Genomic DNA, 19,811 nt, shown 5'->3' with positions numbered 1-19,811 from the left:
TCGGGGGCTTAGCCGCGAACCATCTGTTGACATCAGATTTTGGCATGGTCAAAAACATAATTAAGATGGCCTCAAATGAAGAAGTCCTCAAAGCGAGAACGTTCTGTATCGTCAAAAGGATAAACTTTGGTATTTGGGCCATAGCCATCCGATCTCATCTCTAAGGCCAAAGTTGTGTTTGAAGTACTCAGATTTTGTATTCGGGATACTGTTTGGCTGATTAAGCCCCCAAGACGGTCTCGTATGAAAATCTGATCTACACGGATTGTCTTTTTCTCGTCGAAACAATCGATTTTTCTATAAAAATCATCTCAATACGAGATCATATGCAAAAGATAGAGCCATTCGAATGCAGCCCTGACAGGAGGCTACATATGGCGCGCCCCACAAGACACGATGTCTGATGGGTAGCGCCACCACTCGGCTGTCTTGTGCGAGCGATTCGGTCCCATAGATGGCTTCGAATCGAAAAACGTTCAACATAAAAGTTGTTCGTCTTGTCAAAATGGTTAAATTTGCTTTTGGGCGTATTTTCATCCGAGGTCGTTTACTACCATAAAAAGGACCCGCAAAGTGCAGCCAGTTTAAACCGAACAGTTTTGGAAAGTGTGAACAAAACCAATCCGAATTTGACTAGGGTTTTGGGCGTGAATCCAAGCCTTTTCCTTGAACGAGAAGTCCAGCCGTCTCTTATATACCAAAGGGGTGACGGCCGATTGAACAACACACAATCGACAAAATCATCTACCACTTTTTATCCTTTATCTTTTCTCCTTAACCCCAGTTCTTCTTCTTCCTCGTTCTTCGTTCGTTCTTCTTCATTGCAGGGCAGCGAACCTGGATGTCTTAGGGGCGATCAGGTCGACCTAGAGCAGCCCATAGCCGCTGCACTCCCCGACGGGGTCCCTCCCGCAAAAGCGCCCGCCGGATTGTCTTGCGTACCACGCTTCCGGCGGGTCTCCTTCGACGTGAGCTGTTGTGCATCACCCCCGACGTCGAGGGTACACGGTGACGTGTTCGTGTGCGAACACACTTTTTGGCGACTCCGCTGGGGAAAAAGCTTTGAACGGTCTCCGGCCCGTTCTTGCTACGAAGAGATCGTCATCTAGGGTTTGCAATCTACAAAGGTAACATGAATACCCAATTCACCTATGTAGATGCAAATAATTCATATGTTGTTGCTAGATCTCCTAATGAGCATAATGTATCGGCTAGCCCTAGTTTTCTCAATCATGCTTCTAATTATGTGCAAGGGCCGATGCAAAATAATTTTCATGCTTCAAATTCTTATGATTTTAGCAACATACAACATATGTATCCTAACTCTCATGCATCGACAACCCCACAAATCCATATGCCGATGAACAACATGATGGGTTTGGTTAATCAATTTGAAACACCCCATATTAAAATTTCCAGTAGCATACAAGAAAGTGTTTCACCCTTTTATTCATCGGCAACTAATTTGCAATATGTGAATCCATCCTTGCCGTTGGATGGGAGAATTGGCCATGCTACTACTAGCTATTCGGCTTGTTACTCTCAACCATCATATGCTACACCTCATGTTAGTAATTTTTCAGCACCGTATGCAACTGTAGATGTTCATAATTCGGCCCCGCATCTTCATGGTCATAGCCGAATAAGTGAAAATTTTATAGGAACACATGTGCCATCATCAAATACTGTAGCATATAATGCATACTCTACGCAATTCAAGAATTTCGACAACACTCATGAATCATTTTCAAAAGAATCTGTAAGTATGGTGAAGCAATCCCTTCCAGAAGTGGTTGTGGCTGCATTAAAAAAGAGCTTGACACAAAATAAGAGAATTAGTGCTCTTTGCCTTGAACAATATGAAAATGGATTGTTTCCTGATTATGCTGCAATAAAGGCTAGAGTTTTGCAGGAAGATGAAACTTCATCAATTGATAGTATTAGTGAGAGAGCATATGGTTATACAGTAGTGCACACACCTCCACCTAGTACCGTGGCATATTATACACCCCCTACACAATTGCAAAATTTTGGCAACACTAACACTTCATTACCAAAAGATCCTAAAAGCATTAGGGGGCAAACTAATCTAGAGCGGGCTGAAATTGAGAGGGGAGTTAAAGCTTTGCGCGATAGGGTGCAAGTACTTCGCCAAGAGAGAATTGTTAGAGAATTAGCTCAAAGAAAAGAAGCCTTGCCAATTGATATAACCGGTGAAAAGAATGATGATTCAGAAACTAAAAGTGTTTTGGTTGAAAAAGCCGAATCAAGTAGTATATATTCCGAATCCATCACATTCAAAGAGGCAAACATTGCTGAGAAACGGTATGGCAAGCATAGGAAAACAACGGTGCTTGATTTTTCTAAAGTTAATGGAACCTACTTCCTGCCCTATGAGTTCTGTGACATTGAAATTGATAAGCTTCAAGGACAAGAACAAGTAGCAGAACAAAGTTCGGCCAACAAAAACCTTCAGTGTAATGATGCACGGAATCAAGAAAAAGATGATGAAGAGGCGTTGGGGAGCCACCCAAAGATGAATCAAGATATTGTTCAAGTCACACCACCATCATGCTCTCCCAACATATTTGAAGAGGCATGTTTAGCAAGTAATTTACCTATTTTCAGATTTGGTCAAAACTTTATTGTTGATGCATCTATTAGAAAAATCTTCTTAAGTAATTTTGAAATACTAATGAAGAAGTGTAATTTACTTGTTAGCAATAAAATTGTTATAGAACATATAGGCAACCCATTGTGCCATTTATGAAGATCGACACTGACTTATTGTTGCAATCAAGGCTTTCCTCATTGCTATTTAAATTTTGTATCTACATGGGTAGCTTTTCTTGTTTCATACTTGGCTTACTCTTGGTCTCAATTGAGGCATGCATGTTCTAACTATTTTTGTTTCAGAAACATAAAGCCAAGGTTAGATTCTTTTCAGAAAACCGATGCTAGTATAATATCTTATCCAATGACATCGATAAAAGAATGCAAAATAAAAATCATGGCCGAATGGGGTGATACAAAATCTGAACCATTCGTTTGCTTAACTCCGAAGCTGTTTTCACAGCAAGATCGGCTAGAAAATAAAAGATACCTTCAATTCCAATATGTGTGATCAAATCTTTGATTTGTTGTTGAGAAATAATTATATTAGAATTCTTGATCACCATGTTGAGCCATTTGTGTAGGGACAAATGTATTGTAAGTTGCATGATTCGTCCAAGCATAATTTTGAGGATTGCAACATGTTTCATCAAATAATTAAATCGGCTATTGATAAAGGATGATTGAAATTTGCTGAGACACCAAGATATGACCAGTCTATTCCGATTGGTCCCAATGGCAGAAAGTTTTTGCATCGGCTGCTTCAAGCCGATCCACTTAAGGAGAAGGTAAAAACTGCAGGTGATGAGCTCAAGCTTTGAAGTAAAGAAGTTTTTGAAGAGCATAATGAACATAATAATAAGGGCGAGAATTCCATCGAAACTACAATGGAGATGCCAAGGACTGGGGGCAGCAAGCAAATCCAATGATCGACGAAAGCAAACCAAAAGAAAACAAAGGCCGAAATAAGCACAAGTGTAAGAGATCAAAAATCACATTCGCTGAACTATTGGATAAATATGAAAAGAAGAGTGAAGAGAATAATACTTATCAGCCAAATCATGCAAAGAAACCAAGATCACCCCCAAGGCGCAAATATGAGGATTGGTATTGGCAAAGTGAGAATTTTAATGCAACATATTCGTATCCTTATTTTGGGCCGCCAATGTCAATTCCGTGGATGCCTCCCTATGCTCATATAGATCCATATCCATCATGGGACAGGTATGATACAAGTGCACATTCTCCATCTTATTTTAGATCGTCTCACCAATATTATGCAGCTCCGAGAAGATCAACACTTGAACAATCACATGTTAAAGACCGTTTCAATCATAAGGAATCGGCCCAGAGCTCAAGGAAGAATAAAGAGGTGGTCAAGCAAGTTTTCCGTGTTAAAAGAGATGGTCGTAAGAGTGCAACTTCAGATTTGATCTCAAATGAAAAGGAGCCAATTAATATGTTGACATTGGCTACTAAAGACAATGAGACAAAGCAACCAATTATTGAGAGTCGAAGTGCAAAATCTGAAGAAAAGAAGTTGAGAGTGCCCAAGGCCAAAAAGGAATTGCCATTGGTCAAAACAGAATCACAGCCGAGATGCCTGCTCGGCTTATCGTATTGGCAAAAGAAGAAATTACAAAAGCTTAGTGCACAAGAACTTGAAGAAAGCAACATGGCATGGGTTCCCAAAGGAAGTTCTCAAAATAAGAATTATGTGCAAGCTTCCATTACAAGAAGTGTGGCAAAGGTGAAGAAGGAAAACAGTGAAAACTATGAAGGACCAAGCCGAAGGTTTCAACATATTTGGTCTACACATTATTCATATTCTTCAACTATGCCATTAACGCCTATGCCATGGAATTCGTCATCAGGTATGATTGGTAACCCTCAATGGGCTTATTTTAATCCATGGATGCAATATAATTTGTTACGTCATGAAAGGGTATTACCAAGTCACTATACATTTGATTAGCTACAAGTTTGTTGCTGATCCAAATGGCCGAAATACTTGATTTGTCATTTCATTTGTTTATTTCGGCTATATCTGCTTTGAATGAAGTTGACATGGTAATGGCCGATATTTATCTATCATCCTAAGAGTATGTCAATGCATGGCTGGTATAGTATTCTAACATCTTCCTCTGGAGAGAGAGACAACTACTATGGAGATTATGTTTTGATGGTTTAATTCAAAACAATGGCCGAGGTGTGAGTGTTGTTTATATATTTCTTTATGGCACTATTTTTTAAACCTCATGCCGCTTAGAATATTTTTATGCACGATTAATCAAAACCGAATATGCATTGTTATTCAGATTGAACATTTTATTTGCTATAGGTGCTATGCATATTGAGGCTTTCGGTGATTCGTTATGAGTAGTGCAACAAGTATCCAGGGTTTATCAATGTTTTGATGAATCACTTATAGTTTATCTTGGGGTATGTCTAGATGCAAAATTTACCTTGGGTTGCTTTAATATTCTTCATATTTCTAGACATGACAATTGGAGAGACTTGGCATAGAAAGCATTCGGCTACCATGTCCATCATGGTGTATTGCACATATATCAATAGCCGATGCTTATTCTTGCCAACATAGGTAAGGCCGAATTGGAGCTCACCACCTCGGCCACTAATGAAACTTTTATGCAGGCAAAGCAAGGATTGGAGGAAGTTCATTCTTAGTTATCTGCAAAATCCTAGTGAAAGGGTGAATAATATGGTTCGGAGGATGGCTTTGAGCTACATATCTATGGAATCTTATCATCAGATTGTTATATAAGTTGAGAAGTTTTCACCGAATTTGCATCAAGAGGTTCAAACAATCAACGATCGATATATGAATATCGTCCTAAACAAAGACATGGCCGATAAATAACTATCGCCCTTAGCATCAACATGGACGATACATAATTATCGCCCTGAGAAATATAAATGGCCGATGGAGTGTTGACGTCATCCATAGACCAAATACATTGCAAATTATTTTTCGGCACACAAGTTTTGCCGAAAAACAGGGGGGCATGTGTTGACACCAGATTTTGGCATGGTCAAAAACATAATTAAGATGGCCTCAAATGAAGAAGTGCTCAAAGCGAGAAAGTTCTGCATTGTCAAAAGGAGGAACTTTGATATTTGTTACATAGCCATCCGATCTCATTTCTAAGGCCAAAGTTGTGTTTGAAGTATTCAGATTTTGTATTCGTAATACTATTTGGCTGATTAAGCCCCCAAGATGGTCTCGTATGAAAAACTGATCTACACGGATTGTCTTCGTCTCGTCGAAACGATATGATTTTGCTATAAAAATCATCTCAATCCGAGATCATATGCAAAAGTTAGAGCCATTCGAATGCAGCCCTAGCAAGAGGGTACATATGGCGCGCCCCACAAGACATGATGTCTGATGGGTAGCGCCACCACTCGGCTGTCTTGTGCGAGCGATTCGGCCCCAAAGTTGGCATCGAATCGAAAAACATTCAACATGAAAGTTGTTCGTATCGTCAAAACGGTTAAATTCTCTATTGGGCACATTTTCATCCAAGGTCGTTTACTACCACAAAAAAGACCCGCAAAGTGCAGCCAGTTTAAACCGAACAGTTTTGGAAAGTTCGGACAAAACCAGTCCGAATTTGACTAGGATTTTGGGCGTGAATCCAAGCCTTTTCCTTGCACGGGAAGTCCAGCCACCTCTTATATACCAAAGGGGTTACGGCTGATTGAACAACACACAATCAACAAAATCATCTACCACTTTTTATCTTTTATCTTTTCTCCTTAACCCTAGTTCTTCTTCTTCCTCGTTCTTCGTTCGTTCTTCTTCATTGCAGGGCGGCGAACCTCGAGGTCTTAGGGGTGATCAGGTCGAACTAGGGCAGCCCATAGCCGCTGCACTCCCCGACGGGGTCCCTCCCGGGAGTGTGGGGTTTCGGGTCCACAAAAGCGCCCGCCAGATTGTCTTGCGCTTCCGGCGGGTCTCCTTCGACGTGAGCTGCGGTGCAATACCCCCGGCGTCGAGGGTACACGGTGACGTGTTCGTGTGCAAACACCAACTTTCGCCTAAGTTAAGAAAATCCAAGTGAGGATCTGCCCCACACTCAGGGGCTTAGTTGTGAACCAGCTTTCGCCTAAGTTAAAAAACAATTCGAGTGAGGATCTGCTCCACACTCGGGGGCTTAGCTGTGAACCAGCTTTCACCTAAGTTAAAAAACAATCCGAGTGAGGATCTGCTCCACACTCGGGGGCTTAGATGTGAACCAACTTTCGCCTAAGTTAAAAAACAATCTGAGTGGGGTTCTGCTCCACACTCGGGGGGCTTAGCTGCGAACCAGCTTTCGCCTAAGTTAAAAAAACAATTCGAGTGAGGAACTGCTCCATGCTCGGGGGCTTAGCCGCGAACCAGCTTTTGGCTAAGTTAAAAATGCAATCCGAGTGGGGGGCTGCTCCACACTCGGAGGCTTAGCTGCGAACCAGCTTTTGTTTAAGCCGAACAAAACACAAGAAGCACATAGAGACTTAAAAAGTTCTCAAACCAAAGATTTGATCCATTCGAATGTTCCAAAAGCAAAACGAGCCCAAGGCTCGGCCAAAGTATTCGATTACGTCATCCACCCAGCATTCCAGGGAAAATTTAACCAAAATTTTAAGCCTCGGGCGGAGGGTTGGCTGGCTCGACAAAGTCTACAGGTCGATCCCATCGACGATGCGTATGGCGGATTCCACGTAGGTGTCCATGAAATCCTCAAACTTGAGGTTCTTCTTGTTCATCACTCGGAGGCCCTTCAGCTTCTCCTCGTCCACGTTCCTGCAATGAACACGGATGAGAGACAATGCCACATCAGCACCACTCCGAGCAGCCGAATCCTTCCAAGCTTACACACGGGTGGGGACTTCGTTCAGCCTTGTCATGACCGACTCCAGATCCATCTGAGTCTCCTCGCCTGGTTGTAGTTCCTTGTCGATCCAACCTAATGCACCTCGGGTCTGAGTGACATAGCCTAGCGCATTCTCCAAACGATCTTCTAGCCGAAGGATGGCGAGGCCTGCTTTGTTGGCGGTGAGTGACCTGGAAGGATCCACATCCCTCTCAAGCCTCTCTAGTTCCAGCTCCTTGTTGTAGCAATGCTCTGATGGGGAGAAGACAGTCCATGAGCGAATGATTGAGAAAGATTTGGTCGCATGTGGATTTCACTCAATCGAGGAAGAACTTACCAGCAAGCTTCTCGCTAAACTCCTCGTAAACAGGATGGAACCGTTTCCCCGCGTCGTCTTTGCTCGAGGCGGCTCGGAGGCGACTCCTCTAACCCTAGCATGTTGCCGCCAGACTTCCATACTCCCCACACCACCGCCAGGCGAAGCCTGTGCGGCCGACTGTGGTGGCAGGGCTTCGTCTTGCGGCTCCCCTGTGTCTGCGGGCGGCGGTTCTCAGTGGGATCCGGCGGTGCTCCGGGTGCAGGCGTGCTTCGCGTTAGCTGTGCGGCGGCGAAGCTCGGCAAGGGGTGGCGGGGCGCGGCTGCCGGTGCATGGTTGTGCGCCATGTGCGGCCATGCCGGGCGTGGCTGTTGGGACGGGCGCTAGCCAGGGCGACGGCGCATGGGGCAGACACTGATCTGACTTGCGCATACTCACCATGGCAGGGATGGCAGATGGGTCTTCGAGCCTTTGATCTTGTGGCCTCCCTACTCTCGTCGGTGCGCAGGACAAGATGGCTTCGTTCCTGGTGGTTGATGCGAAGGGGAGGGTGTGAGGGGAGTTGGGGAAACCTTGTCTTGGTTTAGTGCCAGGAGTGGTCACGACGACGCTTCTGTGCGCCATAATCCTTGTTGAAGGCGTCGCTTGCTCCCTTCCTCCCCTTATGGTCTTTGCTCCGAGGAAATCCTTGCTCCCTCATGGGACAGACAATGGCGGCGCTTACTTCATCGTTGACCTTCTTGAAGGCATTGTTTTGGAGATGACTTGATCACCAAGGCCCAAGGTAGCTTGTTCAGTGTTGCTCCGGGGTGAGATCTATGGATGGCATCTTGATGCAGAGGACATGGATGTGCAACAGTGGCGGTGGATTTCTGGCTAGGCGGCAGTCTCTAGTTGTGAGACGTCGGCGCACACGATCCCATCTGCAGGCGATTGTGTTAGCCTATTACGTCACGGTATGGTGGTTCTCCGCTCGGGCGCGTAGGCGAAGGCATGGTCATGTGCTGCTAGGTGATTGCTAAGACGAGGCCGGAATCTTGGATCTTCAAATCCAACAGCAACAACAAATTTGTTTTCTTGTCTGATTCTACAGCCATGGATGAGGATGGTGAAGCATGAGGACGGTGCGTGACTGTTGGAGCATCATAATTTTGGATTTGGCAGTGTTGGTGATCATCCTCCCTCAATTTTCTTGTTGCAAAGTGCGACAACGACCTTCGCTATTCGGAGTTGCTGGCGGCGAGTGGTTCTTGTCGTGGCTTGACTATCTGCTTGTGCGAGCATGGCATGCACTTGCGTGGCAGCTCATGTCAAGACCATGCTATGCATGTAGTTGCTGGGGCTGTGGAAAGTGGTGGCGACATCAGCTGATGTCAACTGATGGTTGGTGCAGATTTGGTTGCTGTTTTAGATTGTGATCACTGGCTTGATTGCTTCGAAGTTTTTGTTTTTCCTTTTTGCTCCACTAAGGCATAGCTTCGGTCATGTTTGACTTTGCTAGTTGTTGATGTGTTTTTTTGTGTCAGTTGGGGTTGGATGTGTGCATCCTAACTTTGCAGAGGCCGACTGTGTGCTCATTGTGTTTGTATCACTTGATGCTCCATATTGAGCTAATAAAATCCACCCTTTGTCGAAAAAACTCCTCGCAAACCTCCTCAATATGTGCTTCTAGGGCATTCTTCTTTTCAGTCAGTTGTGTGACCTTCTCCTCCAGCGCCTGCTTCTCCTGAGTGAAGGTTGCTACGGCAGACTTGAGGTTCTTGATCTCCTCCTCCAACTTGTCGACTGAAGCCAACTTCTCGTTGGCAAGTTTGGTCTTGTTCCTGGCTTCCTTTTGGGCCAATGCTAGATCCTTGTCCTTGTTCTCCAGAGCCTGCTTCATAGTTTCTAGATAAATAGAAGTCTTGAGCCTCGTTACGAGTTGGGTGTTCTCGCTACGAACATCTGTCGGAGCAGAATGACTAGGATCAAAAGGGAAAAATAGTATGGAACTACCAAACAGGGGAAATGACTTACCTCCAAGGGCCTTCTTTTCTTTCCCTAGTCTGGTGCTCTTAGCTTCTCAGCCTCTAGATCAAGTCGAAGGTATGCCACCTCCTTCTCCATCGCAACATAGTGGGAACCCATCTCACAAGTCCTCTGCAACATGCAAGAAACAATCAGTCGGGAGACCAAAAAAGAGAAACCAAGGCATTAACTCGTGAACATCCGGCCGAACACTATCAAGTGGAACAAGTTAGACCAGTACCAGATCCTAAAGTACCCTTGGGCTACCCACTTGGTCGTACCCAAGCCTGATTAGCACTAGATCCTAAAGTACCCTTGGGCTGCCCACTCGGTCGTACCCAAGCCCGACCAGTACCAGATCCTGAAGTACCCTCTGACTACCGAGTCGACCGCATACTACTGAGTAGAACAAGTTAGACCAGTACCAGATCCTGAAGTACCCTTGAGCTACCCCCTCGTTCATATCCCCCAAGAGGAAAAAGCTTGACCAGTACCAAATTCGATCGAGTACACTCTGGTTACTGGGTCGACCAAGCACCCCCAGGAGGAACAAGCTGGATCAGTACTAGATCCTGAAGTACCCTCTGATCTGCCCTCACTCGGCCAACTCTCGAGTCGACGATGGAGAAGATAGAGGACAAGAACACGAGACAATCTGCTTCCTTCAGCTGACCCCCGAGTCAGTAATGAACAAGATCCTACCTATTATCTCGCCACCCCACGGGTGTTGCCGAGCGTCCTGAACACTTAGCGATAGTTCTAATGACTACCATCGATTTCCTGCAACCGGCAACAGTCTAGGGGACTACACCAAGTGGGTGGACTCAGCGTGCCCCCACTAAAAAGTGATTCCTCGAGGAGCTAAAAAAACTATAAACAACCTCAGGGCGTAACGATACAATTTCTAAGACTACCACCGACTGATCCAGTCAATGGTAGTCTCGTGGACTACACCTAGTGGGTGCACTCATCGTGCCCCCACTGGATCATGTCCACTCGAATACGCTCCGGCTAGATTTCGAGTGTACATAAAAAGCTCAAAAGACCCCCGCCGACTGATTCCAATCAACAGGAGCCTTGGGGACTACACCCAGTGGGTGCACTCAGTGTGCCCCCACTAGATCATGAACACCCAATGGGTGTTCCCTGCGCAAACCCACTAACACAAATCCTACCAAGAGAAAAAGAGAAAACTTTGACTAGAAATCATACTCACAATGGTACTTACTCGAACGTTAGTCTGCAGTGCCGCGCTGGTATCGTAAGCCTCCTTCAGCCGATCGCACATCAACCCCACCTGGATCAGAGCCTCCTTGCTCGCCCCACCTGATCTTCAGGGACATGGTAAAGGGGGAAGAAGGTAGCTAGGACCGATGGAGAAGCAGTCGCGGGCCTCGGGGCCAGAACCACTGTCGACCCACTCGGAGGAGCCTTAGCACATCCTGTGGGCAGGACCACCATGGTCGAAGGCGCTGGGCCACCTTGAGCCATAGGACTCAGCCCCGCAGCCCTTGCAGTGTCTTTCGCCGGAGAAATGCGGGCCACTAGGCGAGGGTAGGCATCCGATGGGCACATCAACACTCGGCGCTCCCTCCCTGATGGCATCCGAATTGGGCGGGACGGCCCTCTCGTCATCACCCAGCTGGATGATCTCAGGTGGAGTTGCACGAATATATGCGTTAAGGAAATTATTAGAGTGCAGTCGGAAAAGACCTTACACTACAAAAAATGCACTTCCGTGATGATACATGTTTGTCACAGTAGGTCATGTTTTCTGTCATGCATGTACATCCATGATGATTTTATGACAGAATCAAGATAGTCATACATGTGCTGTCGTAGAAGTGTTCCATGACATTACCAAAATTATCATCACGGAAGGGTCCACTTCCATGACAATAAATCGCGCATTATAGAAGTGCTTTCATCAAGGGTGACTGACACGTGGCATCCATCGTGACGGGTCACCGTTAAGCTATCGGGTTCCGGTTTGGATCCGATAACCCGTTAACAGCCCGGACAATGCCGATTTTCCACGCGTAAAATTCTCATTGGCCGACAGAACCACGTGTCAACTCCGTGTTGGCACAAATGCCATCCACTCATTGGACAGGAGGCTCCTATGATAGGTCGACACATGGCACGGCCCAACAGTGGCCCATTCCGGTGAAAAAGGCCGGCCCAGTAAAAATTAGCAGGCCGTCCCATATAAGGCCTACTTGTGTCAGGTCCATTTAAGCCCACATCCCATACGAGATGTGCCAATTCGGCCCGTCAACGGCCCGTTAACGATTTGACACCATTGCAGCCCATCGTCAGTTCGAGCCCATTAACAGACCACTATATATTTGGGCTCAATATAGGCCCGATGTGGTTTCGGCCTGTTAACGGCCCATTCAAGGGATGGGCCAATTTTCAGGATGTACATCTTTCGGCCTTTTAGCGACCCATTTAAGTGTTGGGCCAATTTCCGGCCCGGTGTGTCTTTTAGCCTGTTGACGGCCCATAAATGAGTTGGGCCATTTGCTGTCGGACCTGAGTTTTGACCTTTTAACGGACCATGCTCTTCATGGTCCAATACCAGCCTGGTTTGTCCTTTGGCCTACTAAAGGCCCACAACACAGTTGGGCCATTTATAGTACGACCTGACTTTCAGCCTCTTAGCGTCCCATCTCTTCATGGTCACTATGAGCCCGCTGTCTCTTTCGGCCTGCTAAAGGCCCACCGTATAGTTAGGCCATATGTAGCCCGACCTTAGTATCGGCCTGTTAACGGCCTGTGAAATCAAATGGGCCCACATGTTGCCCGCTTTGATGTCGACCTATTAATGACCCGGGAGGTAAGAGGCCGACCATTAACTTTCGGCCTGGTAATGACCCATTAACTTAATGGGCCCACTAAAGTTCATACATGTCTTTAGGCCCAATCAGATAATTTGAGCCCATTACGACGAGCAATTATACACAGGACCAAAACCGATCAAGCAAAGGTACGGCATACAGGGAAAAACGTTGCACATCCAGCATATATTACAGGAAATTACATCCACTGGGCAATCAAAGATTGATGCCAGTGCAAATAAATGAACAGAACCTAATGATCTACAACGTCACAATCTGCAACCTCGGCGCGGATGAAGCCCATAAGCATGTGGGCAAGTTCTTACTGCTTTGCTACACTGTCTCTAAAAACATTGATTAGTTGTTGTTGCGCACGAATGTGCACCTCTGATTCGTCCACCATTTCCATCATTACTTTAGCCATTAATTGGTTCACAAACATACATTTTTCCGTTGCATTCGAGACAGAGGAAACTGAACAGATTCAGATGGCGATTTTGGTAGGCTTGTATTATTGATAGTGCAGAGTGTCTCGACCACTGCATCATAACATAAATTAGGAGGGGAACCTAACAGATTAATCAATAGCTATTTCCATATTACCTGGCCTAGATTTATTGGAAAGAAACAATGGGGTTGCCTTGCTGTTTTCAGAGTTTGTCTTCTTATCTTCAGTAGCCTGCACCAAATTAACACACCACCATTGCTATCATTGGCCAAATCAGATAATAGGAAAGCAACATTGACCCAACGAACGTTTGGGCAACCAGACCACACCAGCCTCCACCAAATTAACACAATATGGCACATCTATCATCAACTAGGTAAGGTAATACGAAAGCAACATTGACACAATGAATGAATGGGCAACCAGAGCAACACTACAATTCAGTAATGTGCATGATATGATATAGTACACTCATGCAACTCAGTATGCAAAACTACTAGGCAGTTCTCCTTACAAAAATCAAAATTGTGGCCTTTAACATTGTGCTACAACTAATTTTAGATTAGATAAAGGTTGGATTCACACCGATTAACAAAATACATGCTGATGTAAAAATATAGTGATATACAACAGGTACTTACATCAGCATTGCAGCACAGAGAATTCCGGCAAGATACTTTCCTCGAATATGATCCCAATGGAGGAAATCTTCTATCGTTTAACCTTATTTTCTTAAAGAGAGATGGGTAAGAAACTTGTAGAAAATATGATCAGAATACTATAAAATTTCATGATGTGAGGATACACACATGCTTCTTAGAATAGAGTTGACATATTTTTTCTTGACTGGAGCGGACTAGTTCTTTGGCCACTCGAATCTGCTTATTATCAATGGGAGTTGGGTTTCTCTATGCTGGAGCAGTATTTATGAAAACTGGAGTTGGTTTATTATCTCTTGGCGTTTGGATCTTTTGCAAAAACCTGGTTTGTAACCCTTCAGATTCTAACATAGTTGTCTTCCCCTTGCATGCCTTATATAAAAGAATGGTGCTTCAATTATAAAACATGCTACAACAAAGATGGAATAGGTACTGAAGAATAGAAAGGCATGACATATTGACATGTATTCCCTCCATCCGGAAATAAATGAATGGGTCTAGGCATATTTCAGTTCTAGATACATCCAGTTTTATCCATTTCTGCGACATGTAATCCGGACGGAGGGAGTATGATGTAAGAGCAAGGGATACGACGGGACAACAGCGTAGAAAACACTACTTGAATGTAAAATTGTATGCTAGTGGAATACATACAAAAAGACACTAAGGCAACATATGCGTGTATGATTGGGAAACTAAGATGGCATTGCAAGAGACCACTAGAACATCACTTCAATGTAAAAAAAGAATGTGGTATGGTAGACAGATGAAGTACATACTGATGAATAATAATGCATAAGATATTCAAAAGCATGATGTCCAAACTAAGCAGATGGAATTGCGATAGAGTAGAATGACAGTACTTGAATTTGGAAACATGTTATCATGAATGGAATATGTACTGAAAAACAGGAAGGCATGCCATATTTACATGCATGATCTGCAGGCTAAGCACAAGGCATTGCAACAGAGTAGTGGCACTCCAGGACATTATATGCATGCTATACCCATATCATGGGCCAAGTTGGAGCAAGGGCCTTGTGGCGTGAATAGGATTCATCATCTTTCTACAAGTCTTGTGAAGAACTTCCTTTACATGTTCCATCATATTGGGTATCATTGACTCAAGTTTGTTGGGCATTACATTGCTCCGTGAGGTTCTTGTGGATAAATCAGTGTGTGCAATTATATCTGACAAGCATGGAAGACAACTAGTTGTTAGATTTATGTAATGAGTGCATGTAGGAGACAACATAAATAGTAGGACTGGGGTTAACTAGCAGCAACAGGTCTCAAAAACTAAAGGGAGAACACAGATGAAAGCTACATAATATGTATCGTTTGTACTCAAGATTAACTAGATGGCACACAAAAGTATTAAAGAACAACATAGGTAATACTAGAAGTGGTATAATACTATAATCACCAGCCTGTGGGATAACATTGGCTGATGGATGATAACTATGGAACAACGTTACCTAAAGAACAAGTCTCTTAGCTGAACTATGGAACAACGTTAACTCCCAAACAAGACGCGTAAGAGATCAGCATGAATATACAGTGAAATGTGATAATCTATTTTCCATGCTTATATGAATAACAAAGCCATAAATGTTGCACACAAGTAAGATGCGAGTACAACCTATCTAGCCGCCATCCATAGGAGTGAGCATCATGTGCTATCGATGGCCCTGCAGTTGTTGTAGCTGTCCATGTCGGGCACACGCATTCGATGCAGGGAACTATTGAGTGAGGACTATAGCTCCCTTCTGGTGTATGCTTCGCTTGTTGGAGCAGCTGCGGTGAGTCAGAAGATGGTGTGGCTGAAGATGCAGAAAACACATAATGTTAAGAATGACACATATCTCTGATCTGAAGAAATACCCTAATAGATCAACAACAAGGTACGAGAGTTGTCACATGTCTGTTGACTGAAGACTAAATTGGGGTCACATGATTTTATTTTATTTTATTTTGGTACTGTCCGATCTACACCAGATGGCTTGATGGCCGTCTTGTGCCTCCCAGCTGACACTGTTCGGAATCTTCCCCGAAGAGCCAGCGACCACCGGCAGAGCAGCCTGCCTCGGCCGTCCGTGGCCCTGACCAAAACCCCGCTCCCCACCCCACCGCACTGCCGTGGTTGCGCCGCCCACGGGCCAATCCACAAAGACTCGTCGTCATCTAGATCCGGCGTCGGCAGTACCATTAACCCAAACAACTCTAAGATAGCCATCTACGCATTGCTTCCACGAAGAACTTGCGCCCCCGCACCCTTACGTTAGACACCAGCCAACCAGCATCCTAGGAGCTCCGCCACCATGATGGGTGCTGCTTCCCATTGGGAATCGATTGGCCCAGGACAAAAATTCAGACAATCGGCACCAAAATAAAGTGATTTGAGATGAGGGTGCGACCTATCTGGCGGACCGGTGAAGTAGGTAGCTCCAGCTGCCGAGTCGGTGAGGCCGGCGCGGTTGCGGTGGCTACCGGCGACAGGGAAGTAGAGATGTCACGACGGTCGACCGCTACGGGGAAGCAGCGCCGGGGCTCTGGATGGATCCGAAGTTGGAGCCGCTCCAGCGCCGTGAACAACGGTGGGGGTGAATCGGCTCTGGTACGATTCATGCGGCCGTTGTCGAGGCAGCTCCGGCAGCACGGAGTAAGAGGCACATGGCCCAGTGCACGACATCGTCTCCGGTAGTAGGGAGGAGGGCGGCTGTGAATTTGGTGCGGTGGGGGCGCCATGGAGGAGGGGCTGAGATTTCGCGGCTCGGGAGAAGGAGCCAGGGAGAAGGTGATTTGGCGCCCACGAGGAACAAATGGGGAATTGGGAGGGGGAACCATGTCTTACGAACGCATTTGTCTGAAATGTGTGTGTGTGTGTGTGTGTGGCGGGGGGGGGGGGGGGGGTTACAGTTCTACCCTTGCCTTTAGGCTTCTCGTCTTGGGTCTGTGTACTGAGGGTCGGGGATAGTAGAGTAACTTTTATTCTCCCAAATAGTGGCCGCGAGCGATTTCGGACGAGGAGGGCATGTTTTCAAATATAGTGGGCGCGACGATTTCGGGCGAGGAGCGCATGTTTTGAAATAGTGGGCGCGAGCTATCTCGGGCGAGGAGAGGGTGTTTTACCGACCATGCTTTATGAATTATACAGCACATGCCATTTCGGCCGAGGAGAAGGCGCGCTTGGGTGAAGTTACGAACCTACCCTCAATGTACAACGGGCCAATTGATGTGTGTCCCACATAAGCCGGTGATTTCGTGTCTCCCATTTATTTGCTTGGGCGAATTCCACCGAGTAGAGGGTGTTTAACGGTTGATTCAAATTTTGGGAGAATGAGCATCCACATCTACCTTACCAAGTCGATTCAAACCAAATTTTAAAATATTAGCTTGCCACTTCTTTTTTAGATGGAGAGATGATGCTCGGGAGTAATGTGTTTTTACATGCTCGTTGCTAATGATTTACTATATGACAAATAGTTGACCCACTCAAAAATGGGAATCAAACCCAAAATGAAATATCTCGATTCAATGAAATAGCTCGTTCACCAGGTCAAAATAGTGAACTAAATCCAAAATTGAACACCTCAATCGAGTAGCATGTTGTACAGTGTTATAGTACTCCATGAACATGTTGAAAGTCAAATTAATGAACTTGTTTGATGTACGTATATCTCCGTTCATGTGTGGATTACAGACAACATGTTCTCCAATTTAAATATTTGAATGCATGTTTATAACGAAACATGATTTATATCAGTCTTTGATGCATAAAACGCGACCTCCCCCTCTCCCGGACTCCTGCTATCTCTCTCTCTCTCTCTCAGACAATCTTCAATTCTATCGCACGCATCCAACACACAAACCTTGTTGGTCCCTCTCTCTCTGTGTGTGTGTGGGGGGGGGTGTCTTTCTAGTTCGCATGCATATATACTCCATCTATAGGTCTCCCTCGCACACTATGTATGATTCTCTAGTCCAAGCTAAATATCTTAGGTGCACTCATCGTACACACACAAATTCCTTGGCTCGTTGCCCGTAACTCTCTCACGCACCACTCTGTCATCTCAGAGCTCTCTGCTCTCTCTCTCAAACTCTCCATCTCCCTTGGTCACACATAGACATGCATATGTCACTCGCACTCGATAGACCCATCTAAAACTCTATCTCTCTCCTTCGTTCTCTCTCCATCTCACACGCAGACACACTCAATTGTAGGCACACGCAGTCCCCCCTATATTTATATGACTAGCTAATTCTTAGTTGCCATCACAAACATGTGCATGGTCTATCTCATTTTCTCACGGGGCATCTTTCTATCGCGCATGCACCTGGTCCCTCGATCTCCCACCCATATAGTCCCCTCACGATCTCGAGGGGATCTCTCTATCACAAACACACCCTCTCTCCCTCCCCATGCGTCCATGTTCTCCATGCGTCCCTCTCGACCTTTGTTCCTTGTTGGCCAGACCTCTATTGGACATGTGCTATAGGGTGTCTCTCTCCGTTCCAAACAATCACGCACTAGCTATCATCGTGTATCTCCTCACCTCGCTTTTCTATGTCGGAGATGCATGCATGATATGTTTGCATAAGAAACGAACAAACACACACTCGTTCTAATTTATCGTTTGTTGTCCCTTTCTCTTTCACACACATACTCTTTTTGCACACTCACTCATTCTCCTTCACACGCACTTGATCTCTCTTGACTTAGGCACTCTCTTCGATCCATAGCATATAGATTTTTTGAAAAGTCAAACATCACAAAGGTTGACCATGTACGTGGAGAAAAACACTTACATCTAGAACAGCAAACATATACTATTAGATTCATCATGTGATGTAGTCTCGTATGATGTACCTTTGGTATTGTAGATATAAATAACATTTGCGTAAACCTAGTCAAAGTTTCCAAAGTTCGACTTCTAAAAAATTTATATGCACTGCATTATCGAGCGGATGGAATATGTCTTTCCCCCTCTCAGCTATCTGACGCACCACTAAGCCTTATCGGGACTCCTCTATCTCTCTCAAACTTTATATCTCCCTGGTTCACACATACACATGTCTCGTTCGCGCTACATAGACCCATCTAACACTCTCCGCCCTTGTTCTCTCTCTATGTTACACGCACCCCCCTAAGTACCATAATCCCTCACTCCATCATAGGTGCACGCACTCCCCCTAAGTATGATTATCTCTCACTAGCCATCAGGAACACACATATTGTCTCCTTCCATCCATACGTCTATCTCGATATATCCCGGGGTATCTTCTATCGCGCACACACCTTGTCACTCAATCTCCCACCCATGTAGTCCCATCACTATCTCCAGGGGATCTCTCTATGACAAACATACACTCTCTCCTCCCCATGTCTACACTTTCTCCGTACGTCTCTCTCGACCTCTCTCCCTTGTTTGTCAGACCCCTCTTGGCCACGTGCTAGGGGTATTTCTATCTCGGTTGCAAACAACCACACACTATCTCCTCACCTTGCTTCCGCTGTCGAAGATGCATGTGTGATATGTTTGCATAAGACACACACACTTTTTCTCTACTTTTATCGTGTGTTGCCCATGTCTCTTTCACACATGCACACACACTTTTTTCAGTCACTCTTTCTATTTCACACACACTCTCTCTAGTTAGGTACTCTCTCACGTCCATAAGCATATGGATGTTTTGAAAAGTCAAACCTCAGAAAAGTTTGACGAGGTATATGTGGAGAAAAACATTTACATCTGGAATGATCATTAGATTCATCACAATATGTACTTACTTCATACTATCATTTATCTTTGGTATTGTAGATATAAGTAATTTATTTATAAACTCGGTCAAAGTTTCAAAAGTTTGTCTTTAAAAAAATGTTGGCACTACATTATCGAACGGAGGGAGTAGCTCTTTCTCTCTCTGCTATCTCTCATGGGCCTCCCCTCTCACTCGAACTCTCTATACCGATGGATTATATGGTCACTGTGTTAGTGTATAACTTCGTATATTGTTTAGTTGACCGGTCAACCAGTCCACATGCTGCCT

Source organism: Triticum urartu, chromosome 5A, assembly GCF_056163025.1.
Source record: "Triticum urartu cultivar PI428250 chromosome 5A, HENAU_Tu73, whole genome shotgun sequence".
In the NCBI taxonomy this organism is placed as follows: domain Eukaryota; kingdom Viridiplantae; phylum Streptophyta; class Magnoliopsida; order Poales; family Poaceae; genus Triticum; species Triticum urartu.
Note: the sequence above shows the minus strand (reverse complement) of the source record.